The sequence below is a fragment of the Rhinatrema bivittatum genome, chromosome 4 (genome assembly GCF_901001135.1).
Source record: "Rhinatrema bivittatum chromosome 4, aRhiBiv1.1, whole genome shotgun sequence".
Classification (NCBI taxonomy): domain Eukaryota; kingdom Metazoa; phylum Chordata; class Amphibia; order Gymnophiona; family Rhinatrematidae; genus Rhinatrema; species Rhinatrema bivittatum.
In genome coordinates, this window is record NC_042618.1 from 476,105,153 (window position 1) to 476,113,350 (window position 8,198).

The window sequence follows — 8,198 nt, forward strand, 5'->3', positions numbered from 1 at the left end:
CTCACCACCTCTCTCTCTCTCTCTCGTCCTAGCCTTGTGAATTGCTGCCATCCCTGGCACGAGCGGCACAGGCACCCTTGGCAGCCACGGTCCGGGCTTTCCTGGGAATCAGCAACGTGTGCTGAGAACTGACGCTGTTGCTGCTGCATATGAGGTCTGAGCCGGGAGGTACAGCTCCTCCTCCTCCTCCTCCTCTGCCCCCTCCCCCACAAAAAAACAAAACCAAAACATCTGCTTGACTCGCCCTGCCACCATTTTGGATAATGTTCAAGAGATATCTGTCCACCCTGAGCAAAGGCTCTTTTATGCCTATGCGCTCCAGCCTGAGCTAATGCTTAAAGCTCAGCATTCAAATCCCACCACCACTCCTTCTGAGTCTGAACAAGTCACTTCACCCTCCATCGCCTCAGGGCCTTATTTACTAAGCATTTTCCCCACAGACACAAAAACCTTGGCAAATCAGGTCCTGATAGTGGAAATACCTGCATGAAACTCACCTTGGGCTGCTAATGAAAAAAGGCACGAGCTAAATGTAAATAAAATAAATCCAGTACATGAGTAAGAATACTAATTCAGCTCTTTCTTCCAGGATATCCACTCCAGAGGCAGCTGCCTCTGTGCCTCTGTAAGAACATAAGGCTCGCCATACAGGGCCAGACCAAAGGTCCACCAGGCCCAGGATCCCATCTCCAACAGTGGCCAAGCCAGGTCACAAGGACCTGGCAGGACACTAAGAGGTCGATATGATTGCCGGGGATAAGAAGTGGATTTCTCCAAGTCCACCTTAACAGTTGTTTATGGACTTTTCTTCTGGGAGACAGTCCAAACCTTTTTTAAACACAGCTACACTAATAGCTTTCACCACATCCTCTGGCAATGGCTTCCAGAGCGTCATGATGCGTTGAATAAAAAATATTTACTCCTGTTTGTCTTCAATGTATCACTTAGTAACTTCATTGCGTGTCCCCTGGTCTTTGTACCTTTTAAAAGTGTAATATAAACTGTCCTGGGACTTTCCTTTGATGAGAGGCTCTGTATAAATTGTGCTGGGATGTGAGGACGCTGCTTTACGCCTGAGTCAGAGTGAGGACCGTCAGCACGATTTGATAAAGGGAAAATATCTTACGGTGCAGAGGGTTATTGGGTCATGTGGGCCAGGCTTTAGGTGGCATTTCGATGAATCTGCTGAAATCGAACACTGCACGGGTACAGGGAGTCTCCCGCCTTCCTTATCGAGCGCTTAATCACAAGGTCAGCAGAACATCAGGGCTCTGGCGAGGCAAGCAAGCCTTAAACACAGGGCCAGAGTTGGCTCCAAATGCCAAAAAAAAAAAACCCCAGCCAATCTCATTGCTCAATTCAGCCTTCTCTGGCAGATAAAGTGCCAGGCCATGTCCGGGTACCGTGTGTGAACTGGATCCACAGCTTTCACATAACAAAGAGTCGGCCATGATTGATATTCCACTTTTCGCCGAGTTGTTCTTCAAGCCAGCACCTTCAGGGTGCCCTCCACCCACAGACTGCTCACCGCAGCATCTGGAAAAATACATCTTCCTGCCAGGGAGGCTGGGCTAAGCACCCTTAAATGCTCAGGAGGTCCGAGATCATACTCAGCCACTCCAGAAATAGCTCACACAGGGACTTGTGTTCCAAAGCGAGAGTGAAATTTCCCGAAGACAAAAGGGAAGTCCAGCGGGTACAAAAATTACAAGTGGTCCACAGCACAGAATAACAGCTTCTTAAGCACCGTCAGGACTTGGAGGACTCTCCCTGCTTTCACAAAGGTGCCGTCTCCCTTAAAACGGAGAAGATCCACTTCTGCCCCTAACTTTCAGACAAACGTCTTCATTCCATCAACCCTGGGATCAGGTACAGAGAAGGGCAACCAAAATGATAAGGGGATGGAACAGCTCCCCTATGAGGAAAGGCTGAAGAGGTTAGGGCTGTTCAGCTTGGAGAAGAGACGGCTGAGGGGGGATATGATAGAGGTCTTTAAGATCATGAGAGGTCTAGAATGGGTAAATGTGAATCAGTTATTTATTCTTTCAGATAATAGAAGGACTAGGGGGCACTCCATGAAGTTAGCATGGGGCACATTTAAGACTAATCGGAGAAAATTCTTTTTCACTCAACGCACAATAAAGCTCTGGAATTTGTTGCCAGAGGATGTGGTTAGTGCAGTTAGTGTAGCTGGGTTCAAAAAAGGTTTGGATAAGTTCTTGGAGGAGAAGTCCATTAATGGCTATTAATCAAGTTTACTTAGGAAATTGCCACTGCTATTAATTGCATCAGTAGCATGGGATCTTCTTAGTGTTTGGGTAATTGCCAGGTTCTTGTGGCCTGGTTTGGCCACTGTTGGGCTTGATGGACCCTTGGTCTGACCCAGCATGGCAATTTCTTATGTTCTTATGTTCTTAGGAATCCCCCTGAGCCTGGATACAACCTGGATCAGCTGCAACTTCTGACAGAAAAGAGAGGTGAACCTCGTTCTCCCGTCCTGGAGCCTAAAGAGACCCAACCTCGTGCTTTCCTTCCTTATCAGATTCATCGGTGACCCCAGAGGCTCCTGGAGTCCTCCCTCTTATCAGCTTCTAGCAATGACCCACCCTTTAGGGGGTGACCCCTCATACAAATCACCAATCCCCCCCGGCCCTCCCGTCTCTGGTCCTAACCCCACCGGGAAAGAGTAGGTAGGAAACTGTAGTGAACGCTTTGTATTTTTCCTAACACACATCATGGTGAGTTTCAGAAAGGAAAAACGTTTGATGAGAAGGCAAAAGCAAATTGCTGGAAAGGGCCAGTGCCCTAGGCAAAGCTTCAGCCATGCCCTCTCCCCATTACTCAGCATCCTCCTCTCTCTCTCTCTCTCTCTACTTGCCCTCTGCCAAGCCCTAAATCCTCCTCGCTTTATCCCTGTCCATGGCGGCCAGCACCCCTTCTCTCCTCTCCTCCCCTCCCCTCTCCCAGCGCCGTTCTCCCCCTCACGCCCTGTCCTTCAGACCAGCATCACTCCTCGTTCCACTTCACCCATTCCTGCCCAGCACCCTCTCTCCACAACTCCTCAACCCGCAGCTTCCTCTCTGCCCACCACACCTCCCCAGCGTCCATTCCCTTCTCGCTTGTGGGGGCCATGCCGTAGACCTGGGTGGGGGGCACCTGGAGGCTTCTGGGGGAGGTTCAGCTAATGGAAGCCCTGGCCCCCCCTGCTGGGAAGCGTAATTCAAGCGACACTCACTGACTTGCTCATCCTCAATGTCCCTAAGGCCCGCACGGGAGCCACACCTGGGAAAGAGAATGAGGGCCTGCCACGCCTTCAGGTGGAAATTGATTAAGACCCACAAAATACGTTACTTAATACATAGATCAAATATCCAAGGAAACATATGTGCCCCCAAAGGAGAAGAGAACTCCGTCTCGCCACAAGAACAGGGGAGCAGTACAACCTAAACTCAGAGCAGAAGCTCATGGTCTAATAAATACACTTGGGAACCAAAACATATTAAAAGCGATAAAGAAAATTCATGTTCCCCTCAAACCTCTGTAAAATCACTGGAGTGGAGAAAAGGCACTCACCCCAAAACGCCACCTCCATAATCCCTGTGTTTCAGAGATCATTACCTTGCGCCTCTGGTACAGATGCCTACAAGAACGTCTTCACAGATGAAGAGAATTCAGAAATCTTCCTGACTGATTTCCCCTTCAATCTCCCATCTCTGGAATTTTCCATTATAGCAAGGTCTAGCCAAGCCAACAAAAGCAATTCCTATAGAGTGCCCTTCACCCCATTTCCTAAAGACTGGCCTAAACCCCGATTCCTCCAAGATGTCCTTCACCCCACTTCCTAAAGACTGGCCTGAACCCCGATTCCTCCAAGATTTCTTCACCCCCATTTCTTAAAGGATGGCGAAACCCGATTCTCAAGATGTCCTTCACCCCACTTCCTAAAGACTGGCCTGAACCCCGATTCCTTTAGGGTGATCTTCACCCCATTTCCTAAAGACTGGCCTGAACCCCGATTCCTCCAGGGTGTCCTTCACCCCACTTCCTAAAGACTGGCCTGAACCCCGATTCCTTTAGGGTGATCTTCACCCCATTTCCTAAAGACTGGCCTGAACCCCTGATTCCTCCAGTGTGTCCTTCACCCCACTTCCTAAAGACTGGCCTGAACCCCGATTCCTTTAGGGTGTTCTTCACCCCATTTCCTAAAGACTGGCCTGAACCCCGATTCCACCAGGGTGATCTTCACCCCATTTCCTAAAGACTGGCCTGAACCCTGATTCCTCCAGGGTGTCCTTCACCCCACTTCCTAAAGACTGGCCTGAACCCTGATTCCTTTAGGGTGTTCTTCACCCCATTTCCTAAAGACTGGCCTGAACCCTGATTCCTCCAGGGTGATCTTCACCCCATTTCCTAAAGACTGGCCTGAACCCCGATTCCTTTAGGGTGATCTTCACCCCATTTCCTAAAGATTGGCCTGAACCCCGATTCCTTAGGGTGATCTTCACCCCATTTCCTAAAGACTGGCCTGAACCCCGATTCCTCCAGGGTGATCTTCGCCCCATTTCCTAAAGACTGGCCTGAACCCCGATTCCTCCAGGGTATCCTTCACCCCACTTTCCTAAAGACTGGCCTGAACCCCGATTCCTTTAGGGTGTTCTTCACCCCATTTCCTAAAGACTGGCCTGAACCCCGATTCCTCCAGGGTGTTCTTCACCCCATTTCCTAAAGACTGGCCTGAACCCCGATTCCTTTAGGGTGTTCTTCACCCCATTTCCTAAAGACTTGGCCTGAACCCCGATTCCTTAGGGTGATCTTCACCCCATTTCCTAAAGACTGGCCTGAACCCCGATTCCTCCAGGGTGATCTTCACCCCATTTCCTAAAGACTGGCCTGAACCCCGATTCCTCCAGGGTATCCTTCACCCCATTTCCTAAAGACTGGCCTGAACCCTGATTCCTTTAGGGTGTTCTTCACCCCATTTCCTAAAGACTGGTCTGAACCCCAATTCCTCCAGGGTGATCTTCACCCCATTTCCTAAAGACTGGCCTGAACCCCGATTCCTCCAAGGTGTCCTTCACCCCATTTCCTAAAGACTGGCCTGAACCCCGATTCCTTTAGGGTGTCATTCACCTCACTTCCTAAAGACTGGCCTGAACCCCGATTCCTCCAGGGTGATCTTCACCCCACTTCCTAAAGACTGGCCTGAACCCCGATTCCTCCAGGGTGTCCTTCACCCCACTTCCTAAAGACTGGCCTGAACCCCGATTACTCCAGGGTGTCCTTCACCCCACTTCCTAAAGACTGGCCTGAACCCCGATTCCTCCAGGGTGTCCTTCACCCCACTTCCTAAAGAATGGCCTGAACCCCGATTCCTTTAGGGTGTTCTTCACCCCATTTCCTAAAGACTGGCCTGAACCCTGATTCCTTTAGGGTGATCTTCACCCCATTCCTAAAGACTGGCCTGAACCCCGATTCCTCCAGGGTGTCCTTCACCCCACTTCCTAAAGAATGGCCTGAACCCCGATTCCTTTAGGGTGATCTTCACCCCATTTCCTAAAGACTGGCCTGAACCCTGATTCCTCCAGGGTGTCCTTCACCCCACTTCCTAAAGACTGGCCTGAACCCCAATTCCTTTAGGGTGTTCTTCACCCCATTTCCTAAAGACTGGCCTGAACCCCGATTCCACCAGGGTGATCTTTACCCCATTTCCTAAAGACTGGCCTGAACCCTGATTCCTCCAGGGTGTCCTTCACCCCACTTCCTAAAGACTGGCCTGAACCCTGATTCCTTTAGGGTGTTCTTCACCCCATTTCCTAAAGACTGGCCTGAACCCTGATTCCTCCAGGGTGATCTTCACCCCATTTCCTAAAGACTGGCCTGAACCCTGATTCCTCCAGGGTGTCCTTCACCCCACTTCCTAAAGACTGGCCTGAACCCCGATTCCTCCAGGGTGATCTTCACCCCATTACCTAAAGACTGGCCTGCACCCCGATTCCTCCAGGGTGTTCTTCACCCCATTTCCTAAAGATTGGCCTGAACCCCGATTCCTTTAGGGTGATCTTCACCCCATTTCCTAAAGACTGGCCTGAACCCCGATTCCTCCAGGGTGTCCTTCACCCCACTTCCTAAAGAATGGCCTGAACCCCGATTCCTTTAGGGTGATCTTCACCCCATTTCCTAAAGACTGGCCTGAACCCTGATTCCTCCAGTGTGTCCTTCACCCCACTTCCTAAAGACTGGCCTGAACCCCGATTCCTTTAGGGTGTTCTTCACCCCATTTCCTAAAGACTGGCCTGAACCCTGATTCCTCCAGGGTGTCCTTCACCCCACTTCCTAAAGACTGGCCTGAACCCTGATTCCTTTAGGGTGTTCTTCACCCCATTTCCTAAAGACTGGCCTGAGCCCTGATTCCTCCAGGGTGATCTTCACCCCATTTCCTGAAGACTGGCCTGAACCCCGATTCCTTTAGGGTGATCTTCACCCCATTTCCTAAAGACTGGCCTGAACCCCGATTCCTCCAGGGTGATCTTCGCCCCATTTCCTAAAGACTGGCCTGAACCCCGATTCCTCCAGGGTATCCTTCACCCCATTTCATAAAGACTGGCCTGAACCCTGATTCCTTTAGGGTGTTCTTCACCCCATTTCCTAAAGACTGGTCTGAACCCCGATTCCTCCAGGGTGTTCTTCACCCCATTTCCTAAAGACTGGCCTGAACCCCGATTCCTTTAGGGTGATTTTCACCCCATTTCCTAAAGATTGGCCTGAACCCCGATTCCTTTAGGGTGATCTTCACCCCATTTCCTAAAGACTGGCCTGAACCCCGATTCCTCCAGGGTGATCTTCGCCCCATTTCCTAAAGACTGGCCTGAACCCCGATTCCTCCAGGGTATCCTTCACCCCATTTCATAAAGACTGGCCTGAACCCTGATTCCTTTAGGGTGTTCTTCACCCCATTTCCTAAAGACTGGTCTGAACCCCGATTCGTCCAGGGTGATCTTCACCCCATTACCTAAAGACTGGTCTGAACCCCGATTCCTCCAGGGTGTCCTTCACCCCATTTCCTAAAGACTGGCCTGAACCCCGATTCCTTTAGGGTGTCATTCACCTCACTTCCTAAAGACTGGCCTGAACCCCGATTCCTCCAGGGTGATCTTCACCCCATTTCCTAAAGACTGGCCTGAACCCCGATTCCTCCAGGGTGTCCTTCACCCCATTTCCTAAAGACTGGCCTGAACCCCGATTCCTCCAGGGTGTCCTTCACCCCACTTCCTAAAGACTGGCCTGAACCCTGATTCCTTTAGGGTGTTCTTCACCCCATTTCCTATAGACTGGCCTGAACCCTGATTCCTCCAGGGTGTCCTTCACCCCACTTCCTAAAGACTGGCCTGAACCCTGATTCCTTTAGGGTGTTCTTCACCCCATTTCCTAAAGACTGGCCTGAGCCCTGATTCCTCCAGGGTGATCTTCACCCCATTTCCTGAAGACTGGCCTGAACCCCGATTCCTTTAGGGTGATTTTCACCCCATTTCCTAAAGATTGGCCTGAACCCCGATTCCTTTAGGGTGATCTTCACCCCATTTCCTAAAGACTGGCCTGAACCCTGATTCCTCCAGGGTGATCTTCACCCCATTTCATAAAGACTGGCCTGAACCCCGATTCCTTTAGGGTGATCTTCACCCCATTTCCTAAAGACTAGCCTGAACCCCGATTCCTTTAGGGTGTTCTTCACCCCACTTCCTAAAGACTGGCCTGAACCCCGATTCCTCCAGGTTGTCCTTCACCCCATTTCCTAAAGACTGGCCTGAACCCCGATTCCTCCAGGGTATCCTTCACCCCATTTCCTAAAGACTGGCCTGAACCCTGATTCCTTTAGGGTGTTCTTCACCCCATTTCCTAAAGACTGGCCTGAACCCCGATTCCTCCAGGGTGATCTTCGCCCCATTTCCTAAAGACTGGCCTGAACCCCGATTCCTCCAGGGTGATCTTCACCCCATTTCATAAAGACTGGCCTGAACCCCGATTCCTCCAGGGCGTTCTTTACAGCAGTTTCCTAGACTTCAAGAACTCCAGGTTCTGAATGCTTTAGGAGTTTCCCCTGTGGAGTGTTCCAAACACCAAGTGATTGCGTATTTCTTGATCTTTCTGGGAGGAGCTCTCTTCAACTCCTTTCTGCCCCATTTAGTTGTTTTGCACAACGT